Below are 18,284 nucleotides of genomic sequence, written 5' to 3'. Positions count from 1 at the left end.
TTGGTATAGGGGCGGGACTTTATCATTTCCGCAAATACGGGGGATTGTCGCTGTCATCTCTGACAGTCAGGGCAGACCACGGGAAGAGGAAGAGACACTGGTCATGTATGAACCATTGTGTTTTATATTATATCTTACATTTGTAACATTGAAATTCATCTTTATATGTGATTTTAAAAGGGAAAGTATACACTGTTCTCAACTCTTTAAAGGGTATGTATTTATAATATGGTGTATTATAAATTGTATCTACATGGTTATCACTGCAAGGCCTATTGACTTACATTATATAATTGTTATTAACCAGAAAAATATTATGGTTTTAATAATAATTATACCAGGTTGATGTAAAAAGTAACCCTGGAATTATATTATGATAATTTGGTACATTCATAGACAAGCCTCCATCTGCCAGTAGTTTATGAGGTGTAAGTGTAAGATGTGCATAGCTAATGGTCCTGCAATGGTTATTGATGCAAAAAAACACCTTCAGATAATTGCGGTAATATTTTAACTAATACATGATGTAAATGATTGACCAGACACATGGACTGGCTTGTCCTAGTCCACACTACAGTGCAACATGTCAGTAGCAAAGCTTTTCCTCCAACTTCTCATCTCCCTTTTTCTCTCTCAATCACACACACCTCTCTCCCACCCTTAACATCTTTCTCCCCCCCACACACACACACATCTTTCTCCCACCCTTACACCCCCCCCCCACACACACACACATCTTTCTCCCACCCTTACACCCCCCCCCACGCACACACACACACATCTCTCTCCCACCTTTAACCCCCCATGCACACACACACACACATCTCTCTCCCACCTTTAACCCCCCACGCACACACACACACATCTCTCTCCCACCCTTAAGTCTCTGTGTGCTAAGTGGTTTAGATGTGCAGTGTACCCCCCACGCACACACACATCTCTCTCCCACCCTTAACCCCCCACGCACACACACATCTCTCTCCCACCCTTAACCCCCCCCACGCACACACACAGTCCCTCCCTCCCTACATCTCGCTGTCCTGCTGCGGGATCCTGTCAGTACCAATAAGGAGTCTCTGTGTGCTAAGTGGTTTAGATGTGCAGTGTACCATGTTCTAATGCTCCACTATGTCACTCAAACATGTTCATACAAATCTTAAGACACTAACAACAGAGTGCTGTTTTAATGTGTTATAAAACACAATAACATACAGTATTAACACAGAAGAAACCCTAACATGATCTCTAATATCGACAGTGGTTTAATTAACATTGTTTTGATTAGATTCGGATTTAGAATAGGAATTCCTGTCCAGAAAAAAAATCAGGATATATCTCAGCTAATTTCTCTAACGAGTTTATAGACATACTCACAATACAATACTTTAAAAACAATTTACTTTATTTAACTAGGCAAGTCAGTTAAGAACAAATTCTTATTTTCAATGACAGCCTAGGAACAGTGGGTTAACTGCCTGTTCAAGGGGCAGGACGACAGATTTGTACCTTGTCAGCTCGGGGATTTGAACTTGCAACCTTTCGGCTGCTAGTCCAATGCTCTAACCACTAGGCTACCCTGCCGCCTCAAACACAATCTATAACCAGTCATAATCTGTGGCACTCCAAGACCAGCCTAACTCTGCAGGAGTGTTTTCTAACAGTGTAGGTCCATAGTGTGCTTTTTACATGACAGTAAAAATAGCCTACGTTGATTCCCAAAATATTTAAAAGTGACCCAGAGGTCAGTGTCCCCAGAGAGGTCAGTGTCCCCAGAACAACAGGTCACTGGGTGTCCCCAGAGGTCAGTGTCCCCAGACTGGGTCCCCAGTGTCCCCAGAGGTCCCCAGTGTCCAGATAGAGGAACCAGACTGGGTCCCCTAGAGGAACAACAGCACTGGGTCTCAGTGTGTGTGAAAACAGTACTGGGTCCAGATAAGAACAACAGGTGAACCCAGATAGAGGAACCAGCGCTGGGTCCCCAGATAGAGGAACAACAGCACTGGGTCCCAGATAGAGGAACAACAGCACTGGGTCCCCAGATAGAGGAACAACTGGGTCCCCAGATAGAGGAACAACAGCTGGGTCCCCAGATAGAGGAACAACAGCGCTGGGTCCCCAGATAGAGGAACAACAGCGCTGGGTCCCCAGATAGAGGAACAACAGCGCTGGGTCCCCAGATAGAGGAACAACAGCACTGGGTCCCCAGATAGAGGAACGACAGCACTGGGTCCCCAGATAGAGGAACAACAGCGCTGGGTCCCCAGATAGAGGAACAACAGCGCTGGGTCCCCAGATAGAGGAACAACAGCACTGGGTCCCCAGATAGAGGAACAACAGCACTGGGTCCCCAGATAGAGGAACAACAGCACTGGGTCCCCAGATAGAGGAACAACAGCACTGGGTCCCCAGATAGACTGGGTCCCCAGAACAACAGCACTGGGTCCCCAGATAGAGGAACAACAGCACTGGGTCCCCAGATAGAGGAACAACAGCACTGGGTCCCCAGATAGAGGAACAACAGCACTGGGTCCCCAGATAGAGGAACAACAGCTGGGTCCCCAGATAGAGGAACAACAGCACTGGGTCCCCAGATAGAGGAACAACAGCACTGGGTCCCCAGATAGAGGAACAACAGCACTGGGTCCCCAGATAGAGGAACAACAGCACTGGGTCCCCAGATAGAGGAACAACAGCACTGGGTCCCCAGATAGAGGAACAACAGCACTGGGTCCCCAGATAGAGGAACAACAGCACTGGGTCCCCAGTCTGGGTCCCCAGATAGAGGAACAACAGCACTGGGTCCCCAGATAGAGGAACAACAGCACTGGGTCCCCAGATAGAGGAACAACAGCACTGGGTCCCCAGATAGAGGAACAACAGCACTGGGTGGGTGGGTCCCCAGATAGAGGAACAACAGCACTGGGTCCCCAGATAGAGGAACAACAGCACTGGGTCCCCAGATAGAGGAACAACAGCACTGGGTCCCAGATAGAGAGGAACAACAGCACTGGGTCCCCAGATAGAGGAACAACACTGGGTCCCCAGATAGAGGAACAACAGCACTGGGTCACTGGGTCCCCAGATAGAGGAACAACAGCACTGGGTCTCCCCAGATAGAGGAACAACAGCACTGGGTCCCCAGATAGAGGAACAACAGCACTGGGTCTCCAGATAGAGGAACAACAGCGCTGGGTCTCCAGATAGAGGAACAACAGCACTGGGTCCCCAGATAGAGGAACGACGGCGCTGGGTCCCCAGATAGAGGAACAACAGCACTGGGTCCCCAGATAGAGGGGAATCACTATAAAGGAAGAGACTTAATGAAGTGTACATGACAGAGTGGAATAGCTATACAGGGAAAATACTACCGGGATAATAGTGTGATATTGCTCAAAAATGTACCTCAATCCAGGGATGGAAGATGTTGTTGTAGCTTTCTCCTAATTATCTCAATATCAAGAAACGATAAATCGAGAATATAGCAATACTGCTAGTTTTCAAGTAGACTGCCTTTTTCCTCCTCATGCTAGGCTAGCTAATGCAGCCCATTGCTTTCCATTAAAATACAACACCTACCATTGGTGTGAGTAGCTTCCGGAAGTGTTGTGGAATCCAATGGCTTGCTTTAGCATTAGCTAGCCTAGCGTGCTGACAAAAAAGGCAGTTTAATTAAAAACTAGCAGTATTTCAATATTCTCGATGCGGTAACATATGGCAGCCGGTGCCAAATTGAATATCTAAATTACCTTGCGGACATTTTAGGCCTATAGGTTTCAATGGCAATTAGGCCTAGAGTGTAGCCTAACTATTGACCACAACAGTAGAACTACTCAAAACTCAACCATAAGTGTATAAACAGGCTATGTAACATGGCAGGAGAGTGTCTGAGTGGGCTGCAGAAACTGCTATGTTTTGGGGGAGCCACAGGTGGTTTGGTGTGTGTCAGGCCAGTCCTGCTATCTGTGCAGCCTCAGTTTGGACCTCTCCAGCCTGCTGGCGGTAACCTAGTGAAAGCTCCCTCGCCCTTCTCACTTCCTGCATGGTCTCAATCAGGTTCTCCTCCAGCCTACAGTGGTCCTGATGGGTTGGTACCGTCTCCCTGACCTGCTCCACCATTCGCTCCCCCCCACTCAGCAGCCAGCCTATCAGCTCCTGGAGCTTGGTCCCAGCAGCGCTTATCGCTTTGGCGCCCTGGGAAATGCCCCAGAGCTCCTCCTGAGCTAATCGGAGGTGGCTAGGCGGAGACTCATCCCCCTCGACCTCAGCGGAACCACTGAGAGAGAGAAGTCATACCCCTTCATCACCATGGTTACACACTAACTGTCCGAGAGAGAGAGAGAGAGAGAGAGAGAGAGAGAGAGAGAGAGAGACGCTATAATGCCTTCATCTTTAGACTTACCCTTTACCTGTCGTATGGAAGGGAGTGGAAGTGAACGGGGTAAAAAGATTAGATTAGATGAGTTTATATGTCACATGCACAGGGTACAGTTAATTATTAAGCTCTGAGCTCCAACGGTGAAGGTCAAAAAGAGTAGTTAATGAAACAATAATAACAAAATGTCAAATAATAATATAGACATATTTACCTGTAACAATGACAAATGTCCATTGGGGGATGGGGGTGGGGGGTGGAATGTTCCAGAGGGAATGTCCATTGGGGGATGGGGGTAGGGGGGGGGGGGGTGCAATGTTCCAGAGGGAATGTCCATAGGGGGAGCAACGGGGAGGAAGTGAGAAGTAGAATGTCCTGAGGTTGAAGAGTCGCTGTCGTGCTTTCTTCACCCCGGTATCCGAGTGGGTTGACCATTTCAGCTCCTCGGAGATGTGTACGCCTAGGAACTTGGTCGGTTTTGACCGTCACCGCGGCTGCCCAGTTGATAAGGATGTGGGCATGCCTAGCCCGGTTCCTCCCGAAGTCCACAATCAGCTCGATTGTTTTGCTGCCGTTGAGGGAGAAACGTTTAAATGGCACCATGCCGTCAGAGTGCTTACATCCTCTCTGTAGGCCATCTCGTCATCGTTGGTAATCAGGCCTACAACTGTCGTGTCGTCAGCGAACTTGAGGATGGAGTTGGAACTGTGTGAGGTCAGGAAGAGAGAGAGGACTGGCATGGCTCTGTTATGCCTGCATGTTTTCTTTTGGTTGGTTTCATTAGGGTTAGGGTTAGGGTTAGGGTAAGGGTTAGGTTAAGGGGTTAGGGTTAGGTTAAGGGTTAGGTTAAGGGGTTAGGGAAAATAGGATTTTGAATTGGAATCAATTGTTTGGTCCTCACAAGGATACTAAAACAAATGTGTGTGTGTGTGTGTCTCACTGTGCTCCTCTTTAATCTTCCTCACACACTCCGTAAGAGTCAGGTTGCTGTCATTGTTACAGTCGTAGGTGCGTCGCAGAGAGATGATGTGTTCCTTCATGACATCATAGTTCTCCTGTTGTTGGTTGAACGTCACGGCTACATCAGAGAACCGCTGGTCCAAGTCTATTAGACCCACACACTTCGGGACCAACTGACCACTCTGGCTCACTGAAACACACACACACACACACACACACACACACACACACACACACACACACACACACACACACACACACACACACAAACAGAGTCAATAACACACACACACAAACAGAGTCAATAACACACACACACACACACACACACAAATAGAGTCAACACACACACACACACACAAACAGAGTCAATAAACACACACACACACACACACACACACACACACACACACACACACACACACACACAAACAGAGTCAATAACACACACACACAAACAGAGTCAATAACACACACACACACACACACACACACACACACACACACACACACACACACACACACACAAACACAATAACACACACACACACAAACAGAGTCAATAACACACACACACACACACACAAACAGAGTCAACACACACACACACACACACACACACACACACAAACAGAGTCAATAACACACACACGCTTTGGGACCTACCGACCACTCCGACTCACTGAAACACACACACATACGCACACAATAACGCACACACGTGCGCACACACACACACACACACTTGTAATATTGTGGTAATATGTGTGATTGAACCTGTGTGTGCTGGTCGAGGCTGTCTGTCCGACTCTGGTTTAGCTGATTTTGAAGGCTTGGTGTGAAGTAGAGGCTGTCTGTGTAACACACACGTTCCACTATGTGAGTGAGGTATGGGGGCGGGTTAAACAAATCCAATCAATGTCTAAAACACTAACACAGACCTATTATATTCAGTAGTGTGTGTTTTAATCAAGTGGGTAATATTGTGCCATAACCCCTCCTGATGCAGATACATGTAGGTCATGTGTTGTGCACTATTACATTGGTTTATTGTAAATATGATCTGATCAAGCTTATTATTTGAAAGCAGCCTAATGGCATGTGTGATTATTTTCACATTTTGAGTAATTTAGCAGACCCTCTAATCGAGAGCAAATTACAGGAGCAATTATGGTTAATTAAGTGTCCTGCTCAAGAGCAGATTTTTCACCTGGTCAGCTCGGGGATTCGGGTTACTGGATCAACCTCTTAACCAATAGGCTGGCTACCTGCCGTCCGTGTTTATGTGTCTGATTCCATAAATGATGTTCCCCCGTGAAAAATAAAGTGTACTTTAACCCCAGACAATACATCATGTTTCATTCCTGTTCCAATACCTCGTCATTGTCTTCGGAAAGGAGAGACACAGCAACAGAATAGCACAGACATTCTCGCTGAAATGATCCCGAGAGACCCAACAGTTATTCCCCGCATCTCTCTCTCTCTCTCTCTCTCTCTCTCTCTCTCTCTCTCTCTCTCTCTCTCTCTCTCTACCTCTCTCTCTCTACCTCTCTCTCTCTACCTCTCTACCTCTACCTCTCTACCTCTCTCTCTCTACCTCTCTCTCTCTACCTCTCTACCTCTCTACCTCTCTCTCTACCTCTCTCTCTCTCTCTCTCTCTCTACCTCTCTCTCTACCTCCTCTCTACCTCTCTACCTCTCTCTCTCTACCTCTCTACCCTCTACCTCTCTACCTCTCTACCTCTCTACCTCTCTACCTCCTCTCTCTACCTCTACCTCTCTCTCTCTCTCTCTACCTCTCTACCTCTCTACCTCTCTCTCTCTCTCTACCTCTCTACCTCTCTCTCTCTCTCTCTCTCTACCTCTCTCTCTACCCTCCTCTCTCTCTACCTCTCTCTCTACCTCTCTCTCTACCTCTCTCTCTACCTCTCTACCTCTCTCTCTCTACCTCTCTCTCTACCTCTCTCTCTCTCTACCTCTCTCTCTCTCTACCTCTACCTCTCTCTCTCTACCTCTGCCCAGATTCCCGTTCAGCTGTCATGGGACTGGTTGTGCGGAAAGGTTTTCTGTCTGCGGCTATAGATAGGACAGGTGCACCCATCTGAACTGGAACTGCATGCATAGCGATACGTTTTAGCATTCAACAGTAAACACAGACATTTGACACGTCAGCGCCGGCATTTTCAGTAGTGCATTTCTGAAACGACAAAAACGGCAGGCCTATCTGCAGCAAGTAAACTTTTCCTTATCAAGAATGAAAACAGACGAGCAGAGGCGGTCTGTAAACCGACGCTAGAGGGTGATATTTAACAGCCGCTGCGACTGGTTTTACTACAACAGGAACCCAGAAGAAAGGAGAAGCTGAGCAGTGCTAGCCGGATAGCTAACACATAACTTAATTCTGTCAGCAAACTAAACTAATAGTATAGCCCATTGGTTCACATCCAACGAGGCAACATCTAGATTGTTGTGTGTACAAGCTGAACATGCATGTGTTGCTCGCGTTTAACGGCACGCACTCTATAGCAAGCTAAATTAGCATAACTGCTAACACCAAAACAAACACAGGCTGTACTGTGGAGTGGACTTTGGCAGCAGCAGAGGCAGTTATAGCTGCTATTGCAGCTAGTCTGCTTATACATTATTATTTAGAAAATATAGACCCCTAACTGGCCAACTAATGTGCTGGCTATAGCTGCTAATGTAGCAGCTATAGCCAGCACCAGAATGGCTTCTGCAACAGGAGACAAACACTCAGCTTCAGGTTCCAAGAAGAAGAATGAAAAGAAGTAGGCTTCTAAAGGTGAGTTTAGTTTCCTGTCCAGTGTCATGGGCGTCATGTACAACCTGAGGACACAGGTGTGTCAGTGTGAGAGAGCTTGTGTCTGAGTTTAGTTTCCTGTTCAGTGTAATGGCCGTCATGTACAACCTGAGGACACAGGTGTGTCCGTGTGAGAGAGCTTGTGTCTGAGTTTAGTTTCCTGTTCAGTGTAATGGCCGTCATGTACAGCCTGAGGACACAGGTGTGTCAGTGTGAGAGAGCTTGTGTCTGAGTTTAGTTTCCTGTTCAGTGTAATGGCCGTCATGTACAGCCTGAGGACACAGGTGTGTCAGTGTGAGAGAGCTTGTGTCTGAGTTTAGTTTCCTGTTCAGTGTAATGGCCGTCATGTACAACCTGAGGACACAGGTGTGTCAGTGTGAGAGAGCTTGTGTCTGAGTTTAGTTTCCTGTTCAGTGTAATGGCCGTCATGTACAGCCTGAGGACACAGGTGTGTCAGTGTGAGAGAGCTTGTGTCTGAGTTTAGTTTCCTGTTCAGTGTAATGGCCGTCATGTACAACCTGAGGACACAGGTGTGTCAGTGTGAGAGAGCTTGTGTCTGAGTTTAGTTTCCTGTTCAGTGTAATGGCCGTCATGTACAACCTGAGGACACAGGTGTGTCAGTGTGAGAGAGCTTGTGTCTGAGTTTAGTTTCCTGTTCAGTGTAATGGCCGTCATGTACAGCCTGAGGACACAGGTGTGTCAGTGTGAGAGAGCTTGTGTCTAACAGTGTTTTCTGCAGGATGCTCTACGTGATGTGATTCAGAGTGGTGCTGTCGCCAGCTATTTCTTCAGCCTCTCTTCTACTAGTGAGAACACACATACACAAACTATGTCTTTCGCCTGTTCTGCCATGTAATCTTGTTTCTTTCTTACCTCTATAACACATCTCTATCTTTCTCCCTCCATGTGTAACCTCTCCTGTGTGTTCAGGTGGGATGTACCACCTGCTGGATCGTGAGGAGTTGGGAGAGAACACTACTACAGGATTGCCCTGTTTGGAGCTGCAAAGCTCCACAGTGGAGATTGGAGTATCTGTCTATAGGACCACTTTAAGCTGTACACTCCACAAAGCTGGGTGTCCAGAAAAAAAGCCATTGCTTAAAGAAGAAAATAAATAAACAAACACATTTGGTGTTCGCCAAAAGGAATGTGGGAGACTCCCCAAACATATGGAAGAAGGTACTCTGGTCAGATGAGAGTTTTTTGGCCATCAAGGAAAACGCTATGTCTGGTGCAAACCCAACACCTCTCATCTCCCCGAGAACACCATCTCCACAGTGAAGCATGGTGGTGGCAGCATCATGCTGTGGGGATGTTTTTCCATCGGCAGGAACTGGGAAACTGGTCTGAATTTAAGGAATGATGGATGGCGCTAAATACAGGGAAAATCTTAAGGGAAACCTGTTTCAGTCTTCCAGAGATCTGAGACTGGGGCGGAGGTTCACCTTCCAGCAGGACAATGACCCTAAGCATACTGCTAAAGCAACGTTCAAGTGGTTTAAGGGGAAACATTTAAATGTCTTGGAATGGCCTAGTCAAAGCCCAGACCTCAATCCAATTGAGAATCTGTGGTATGACTTAAAGATTGCTGTACACCAGCGGAACCTGTCCAACTTGAAGGAGCTGGATCAGTTTTGCCTTGAAGAACGAGCAACAATCCCAGTGGCTAGATGTGCCAAGCTTATAGAGACATACCCCAAGAGACTTGCAGCTGTAATTGCTTCAAAAGGTGGCTCTACAAAGTATTGACTTTAGGGGGTGAATAGTTATGCATGCTCAAGTTTTCAGTTTTTTTGTTTTAGTTCTTGTTTGTTTCGCAAGAAAAAATATTTAACATCTTCAAAGTGGTAGGCATGTTTTGGAAATCAAATGATGCAAACCCCCCAAAAATCCATTTTAATTCCAGGTTGTAAGGCAACAAAATAGGAAAAATGCCAAGGGGTTGAATACTTTCACAAGCCACTGTATGCTTAGTTGTAGTCAAAACAGCTCATAAAATCTGTCAATGGTATGAATACATGATAGAACTGTAATACAGAAACCAGCTACTCTCTAAATGCGCACAGGGCTGTTTTGGTGTGTATTCTCTGGAGAGAGAAAAATTGTACGGGAAATGTTATCTAAATACCAGAATTTCGATAATATCCTCCAATATAATATAAAATGCAATATTGTATTTGGGTTGCTATACCATTTGGTTTGTAGTGATTTTGATGATTTGGGCATGCTTTTTGAAGCATTCTGCCATAGGCCTTACCACTCCCATTGTTTCACTAGCAGTAATGCTAATGCTGGCTCTGGGGGTAAGTAGATAAAGAAAACAAAGGTATTTTTTGGGTCAATGTCTCTCAGGATAAGTGGATGAGATCAATGAAAATGAAGTATATTTCAAATCTTGGTTACTGCCCCTTTAAATGGCAGTCGTTTCTACCACACACTTCTAAATTCTAAAGGTGAAATGATACTGCAATCAAATTATGTTAAATCTTTTGGAAAATCAGTACTTTGGAAAAAAGCTGCGCATTATTTAAGTAAAAAATCATATTTTCCTTTTACAGAATATGCAAATTAAATGGAAATTAAATAGTCTGTTTTGGTTATTTTTTTAAATTTCAGATAATTCTTATTATATGTAAATAATGTTAAGTTGATATTTTGCTATGATTTGCCAATAGTTTCTTCTTGGGGTTAAAATGACCGCAGTTGGTAATCCATATATGTCAAATATGTTGGTAGTATGATGGTTAAACAGAAACAAAACTCACTCAAACATACATTATGTCAAAAACACGTACAATTCTCAAATGTACAATTGGCATGCTGAAGTGGAATGAAACATACACTGGTTCACTCTTACAGGTGGTCAAGTTTTATTCTCCTCAAGGAGAAATCTGTAATAATTCATACATACATTAAAGTGGCAATCTGATATTCAAACATCGACAAAGCTGACACCAATAAATGTTTTGTTGCTGAGAGGTGGGGCTGGATACATTTTTTAATTTAACCTTCATTTAACTAGGCAAGAACAAATCCTTATTTACAATTGCGGCCTACACCAGCCAAACCCGAACCCAGACGACGCTGGGCCAATTGTGCGCCGCCCTATGGTACTCCCAATTGAGGCCAGTTGTGATACAGCCTTGAATTGAACCAGGGTCTGTAGTGACACCTCTAGCACTGAGATGCAATGTCTCTAGACCGCTGCACCGCTCGGGAGCCCGCTGACCACTCTCAAATTCAAAGTTGGAGCTATGGATGCAAGGATTGGCCATCAATGAAGTGGAAATAATAGTTTTAACCACGTTTTGAAGCTATACAGTGTTTGTTTACAATTACATCATTTACACAAAATGTAGTACATGAAGCTTATATTTTGGGTTGTAAATGTGTCATAAAGTGTCATCGAGTGTATAAGAGGCGAAGTCAGGTGCAGGAGAGTAGAGTGATGTAAACAGGCGTACTTTTATTTTAGTTCCAAAAACGAGAGCGCTACGTAAATCAAACGCGCTCAAAACACGGAACATCACTAAAGTAAAGCGCGTAATAAGACACCACAATAACATGAAACAATATCACGCAAAACATGATGGAAAACAGAGGGTTAAATACAAGTAGATTGATAGGGGAAATGAAAACCAGGTGTGTATGGAAACAAGACAAAACAAATGGATATATGAAAAATGGAGCTGTGATGACTAGAAAGCCGGTGACGTCGATCGCCGAACGCCGCCGGAACAAGGAGAGGAGCCGACTTCGGCGGAAGTTGTGACAGTAAGCCAATCGAACTAAGCTCATGAGGCATTTAAAAGCCTCCAAAAATGAATGCATCAATCCCTCATTATTTAGCAATGTGCACCAGAATTTGAATAGGTTAAAAATATATTAAAAAGATGTTACAGAATAGCCTGACCAATGGAATTCAGACAGTATGGTATTACAGAATAGCCTAACCAATGGAATTCAGACAGTGTGGTTTTACAGAATATCCTGACCAATGGAATTCAGACAGTGTGGTATTACAGAATAGCCTGACCAATGGAATTCAGACAGTGTGGTATTACAGAATAGCCTGACCAATGGAATTCAGACAGTGTGGTATTACAGAATAGCCTGACCAATGGAATTCAGACAGTGTGGTATTACAGAATAGCCTGACCAATGGAATTCAGACAGTGTGGTATTACAGAATAGCCTGACAAATGGAATTCAGTCAGTGTGGTATTACAGAATAGCCTGACCAATGGAATTCAGACAGTGTGGTATTACAGAATAGCGTGACCAATGGAATTCAGACAGTATGGTATTACAGAATAGCCTGACCAATGGAATTCAGACAGTGTGGTATTACAGAATAGCGTGATTTGATCTGACACATTATTTTCTAATTTACTTCATTTGTGATTTGTTGTTACTTAAATAGAAAACGTAACATTTCTAAACCTCTAATTCATACTAGTATATCCAACCAAAACCCCTTTCTCAGGGTATGTCTCTTGTCCCATCACATATAGCTATCTTCACTGTCTGCTTAAGTAAATAATCACCACTTACAAAAACAGATCATCGTTGGGCAATACACCCTGAAAACTAACCCATTTATTGTTTGTTTCATTGCTTTGTCCCTCTGGCCTGAAAAGTATATCAATGTGAAGAAAGGTTTGAGACGGGTCCAGTTTGGTCCTCCCTGGTCAGTCACCTGTTTGAAAGGCTACTCCCTTGTCTTGTCTAGAATACTCTTGTTCTTATTGTGGTGCCAGTTTGAGATATCAGTGAGTGGATTGTTTATTTTTACCTTGGGCTCAAGATCACAGACATTATTATTATATAGGAAAAGGTTAAATAGAATATAACGTAATTATAACATTTTCTAACATTATTACATTCTGTAAAACACTTGTTGTTGTCTTTGTGTCAATGCCCCCCATGTGTGTGTATGTGGGGGTGTGGTTGCAGGACAGTTTAGTTCTGGTCTGGAGAGGGAGGAGGTGAAAGGAGAGAACTGGGAAGAGAGGGATGGGAGAGGAAGGAGAAGGATGGGAGAGACAGGAGGATATTCTATTGGGCCGTAATAGGATGGATGACCTGAGCTCCCCATGAACATCAGTCTTGTCTCTCACTCACTCACACACACACACACACACACACACACACACACACACACACACACACACACACACACACACACACACACACACACACATATATATACAGATTACTTTAAAATGAATGGGGAGAATAAAAAGAGAGATCAAATGGGGAGGCATGTGAGGGAGAGGGTAGCTGTACGGCGTGTCACAGTCACAAAGGCTTAACAGAGCGCCTGGCATCACGCTGCAGAACCATCGGGTGATTACATTCACAATCCAGTCAGTACTGTCGTCTCTGTGTGTCTGTGTATGTCAAGTGGAATCACACACACGCCAGTCCTGTGTGTGTGTGTGTAACAGACCAGACCAACAGACAGAGGAACAGACCAGACCAACAGACAGAGAAGCAGAAGAACCCCAGACCATGCTGCTGAGTGACTGTGTGCACCGGAGTGTGTATCAGTGTGTGTATTGGTGTGTATCTGTGTGTGTATTGATTTGTATCTGTGTGTGTATTGATGTGTATCTGTGTGTGTATTGATGTGTATCTGTGTGTGTATTGATGTGTATCTGTGTGTGTATTGATGTGTATCTGTGTGTGTATTGATGTGTATCTGTGTGTGTATTGATGTGTATCTGTGTGTGTATTGGTGTGTATCTGTGTGTGTATTGGTGTGTATCTGTGTGTGTATTGATGTGTATCTGTGTGTGTATTGATGTGTATCTGTGTGTGTATTGGTGTGTATCTGTGTGTGTATCTGTGTGTGTATTGGTTTGTTTCTGTGTGTGTATCTGTGTGTGTATCGGTGTGTATCTGTGTGTGTATTGGTGTGTATCTGTGTGTGTATTGATGTGTATCTGTGTGTGTATCGGTGTGTATCTGTGTGTGTATCGGTGTGTATCTGTGTGTGTATCTGTGTGTGTATTGGTGTGTATCTGTGTGTGTATCTGTGTGTGTATTGGTTTGTTTCTGTGTGTGTATTGGTGTGTATCTGTGTGTGTATTGGTGTGTATCTGTGTGTGTATCGGTGTGTATCTGTGTGTGTATTGGTGTGTATCTGTGTGTGTATTGGTGTGTATCTGTGTGTGTATTGATGTGTATCTGTGTGTGTATTGGTGTGTATCTGTGTGTGTATTGGTGTGTATCTGTGTGTATCGGTGTGTATCTGTGTGTGTATTGGTGTGTATCTGTGTGTGTATCGGTGTGTATCTGTGTGTGTATTGGTGTGTATCTGTGTGTGTATCGGTGTGTGTATCGGTGTGTGTATCGGTGTGTATCTGTGTGTGTATCGGTGTGTGTATCGGTGTGTGTATCGGTGTGTGTATCGGTGTGTGTATCGGTGTGTGTATCGGTGTGTATTGGTGTGTATCTATCTGTGTGTGTATCTGTGTGTGTATCAGTGTGTATTGGTGTGTATTGGTGTGTATCAGTGTGTATCTATCTGTGTGTGTATCTGTGTGTGTATTGGTTTGTTGCTGTGTGTGTATTGGTGTGTCTGTTTGTGTCAGAGGACAGTGGTATGGTGCTCAGGAAGAGCTGGCCGTGGAGTTTGTCGTTAATACTGTCTCTCCTCTCTGTCTATTTACGGTAAGAACACTGCTGTGTGTCTGTCTGTGTGTGTGTGTGTCTGTGTGTGCGTCTGTGTGTAAGTTTTTGTGTCTGTGTGTGTGTCTGTGTCTATGTGTCTGTGTGTGTGTCTGTTGGTCTGTCTGTCTGTCTGTCTGTCTGTCTGTCTGTCTGTCTGTCTGTCTGTCTGTCTGTCTGTCTGTCTGTCTGTCTGTCTGTCTGTCTGTCTGTCTGTCTGTCTGTCTGTCTGTCTGTCTGTCTGTCTGTGTGTGTGTGTGTGTGTGTGTGTGTGTGTGTGTGTGTGTGTGTGTGTGTGTGTGTGAGTACACAGCATATTGAAATGTGTGTGGACCCACCCAGCGAGGACCATCTGCCCTGTAGTCCCAGAGAACAACATTCTGTCACAATGTATCAGTGTCAACACACGCACACACTATCATAATATGTTAGTGGCCAACAAGTGTAGCTACCCCAGCACAAGGTGCACCTGTGTAATGGTCATGCTGTTTAATCACCCTTCTTGATATGCCACCTGTCAGGTGGATGGATTATCTTGGCAACGTAGAAATGCTCACTAACAGGGATGTAAACACATTTGTACACAACTTCTGAGAGAAATAATCTTTTTGGGGATATTTTATTTCCGCTCATGAAACATGTGACCAACACTTTACATTTTTGTTCAGTATAAATGCAATAGGCAGTGAGGTAGTTTGTTCTACTACCTGTCTGTCTAGTCTGTTTTAAAGATTCCCTCTCTCTATTCCCCTCCCCTCTCTCTCTCTCTCTCTCCCCCCTTCTCTCTCTCTCTTCCTCCTCCCTCTATCCCCTCCTCCCTCTCTTTCTCTCTATCCCCCTCCCCCTCTCTCTCTCTCTCTCTCCTCTCTCTCTCTCTCTTTCTCCCTCTCTCTCTCCCTCTCTATCTATCCCCCTCTTTCTCTTTCTCTATCCCCCTCTCTCTCTTTCTCTATCCCCTCTCTCTCTTTCTCCCTCTCTCTCTCTCTCTCTCTCTCTCTCTTCTTCTCTATATCCCCTGCCCCCCTCTCTCTCTCATCCCACCCTCTTTCAGTCTAACCACCTCTTCCTCTTTCTATTCCCCTCTCTCTCTTTGAAACTTTCTCCCTCCTTTCTCCCTAGGTGTTGTCATGACATTGCCTTCTTTGGGTACAGCGAGTACCATCCCCCTCTCTCTGTCTCCTACAACTAGGCTGCTGTGGTCAGAGAGGTCATAAATTCCTGGAGGAGATGATCTCCTCATGGCCACAGTATAGAGACAGAGTGAATTTTCATAGAGAACAAAGGAATTTCTTCCACCTCACAGAACTTGAGGTCCGAACAACATTTATGTTCCGGAGAAGGTATAAAAGATCGGTGAAGAATCCAGCTACGAACTGGTCCGTTTGGTGCAATTTGGTGAAGCTCATGGGAGACGGTGTGGCCACATTACCATAACTCTGTTTATATAATAGCCTCAGATATGAGGTTTACATCTAATTGTTGTATAAGATTAATGAGTGAGGATGATACTGTTTGTGTAATGTGATTTTGGACTTTTTAATGAAGGAAACTCCAATTCCCCTTTGAGTTGAACTAAATCAGAGGACCGCCCATGAGCCCAGACCAGCTTACCTCGATAACAAGAGGGCCAAGGTTTGAGATGATTGCTGAATCTTTTAACCATCCCACGTGGTTAAACTCTTAGACTATGGATACCGACAGAATAAGAACAAGTCTTTGATATTAATTACTAGTCTGCAGCTAGGAATTCGGTATCATTGAACTCGAAGAACGACAACCACCGAAACATCTATAACGAAATGAATGAATGTCACTCTGAACTATCCATTCTAACCACGACAGAGAGAGAGAGAGAGAGAGAGAGAGACGAAGAAAACTCTTCAACAGAAACAAACTTTTCAGCAGAGATCCCGACGACACACTGAGCGTAAATATATATATTGATTGCAATTGTTCCCGAATGAGTGAGCGTTCATGGGTAAAGGATTAATATTTCAATTGTTATAATTATCAACTGTCTTATCTTAGTCGACCCCCACTTCCCTGTTGTACACCAAGCCGCCATGCTGGTTTAGCCCACTAGAGCACATTCCCCTATCATTTCTTGTAACCATATTTACTTTGTTTGTTTGTGTGTGTGTGCACTTCTGTGATTGTTTAGTTAGTTAATAAATAAATGATTTAAGACAATTGATGTATGGATGACTCATAGTGAGACTGGGTTCGTGCAGATAACCAACAATTTATGACGTTTGGAATGAGACTAATGTGAGGTAAAATAAATTATTTATTAATTCAGAAGACTATTGAAAATATCTGAAAAGTTATATTAGGAAAATTATAACTTTGTAATCTGAATATTTTCCTTGGTGCCCCGACTTCCTAGTTAATTATTAATTAATTAATTAATTACAATTGCCTGATTAGTTAATCACGAAATGCTAATTACAGAATATTTGATAAAAACTAAAAGTCTTCAGTTAATGATAATAAAGACACGACAGTGTAATACTCAGGACTAGATGTGGAATAAGGGCTCTTGTTGTGATTGGGTGGTGACAGGTGCTGTGTGTGGTAGTGGGTGTGGCCTTTCTGACACTCAACCTACTTATTATCATCATTGTCTTCTTCGCTAAGCAACTCCACCGCTTCAGGACTGAGAACAGGCGACTCCGCAAACGCAGGTCAGTTTGTGTTGTGTTTGTGTGTATGTTATGTGTATGTTATGTGTATGTTATGTGTATGTTATGTGTATGTTATGTATGTGTTTGTGTGTGTATGTCATTTATTAAACGATCGTGGAGATGGACTCATATTTGAGAGTATAAATGGCACGTTTGTCACATCAATGAAAATCCATCTCTTCCCCAATCCTCTTTTTCCTTTCACCTCCCAATCCCTCTCCTCTCCTCCCTCCAGTCTATTCTATGTTTCCATGGTGGCAGACAGTTCCCATGCCAACTGTGTGACAGGAAACAGAAAGAGAACTGGCATTTCAGACAGGAGAGCTAGCATTTCACCCCCCCATTTTGTCTTTGGCATGTGTGTTGGGTAGTGGCGCTCACCTTTTGTGGGGGGGGGTCTTGTGATGGTTGTGAGGTTGCTTTCGGCCAATTCAGCCATTTCTAACACCAGCTGCTCTCTGAAGGCCAACTGGGGGAGGAGGGTTTGACCTTTTGCTTTGTCCATCTGCTTGTGAAGAATATAAGCATTTTTTTTTTAACCTTTTAACTAGACAAGTCAGTTAAGAACAAATTATTTTCAATGACGGCCTAGGAACAGCGGGTTAACTGCCTGTTGAGGGGCAGAACGACAGATTTGTACCCTGTCAGCTCGGGGGTTTGAACTTGCAACCTTCCGGTTACTAGTCCAACGCTCTAACCACTAGGCTACCCTGCCACCCCATTTACTGTAGCAATGTCCACAAAGTGGTAGGAAAAAGTCTTATACCACTTC

This window comes from Oncorhynchus tshawytscha, linkage group LG31, assembly GCF_018296145.1.
Source record: "Oncorhynchus tshawytscha isolate Ot180627B linkage group LG31, Otsh_v2.0, whole genome shotgun sequence".
In the NCBI taxonomy this organism is placed as follows: domain Eukaryota; kingdom Metazoa; phylum Chordata; class Actinopteri; order Salmoniformes; family Salmonidae; genus Oncorhynchus; species Oncorhynchus tshawytscha.
This window is presented reverse-complemented; position numbering follows the sequence as displayed.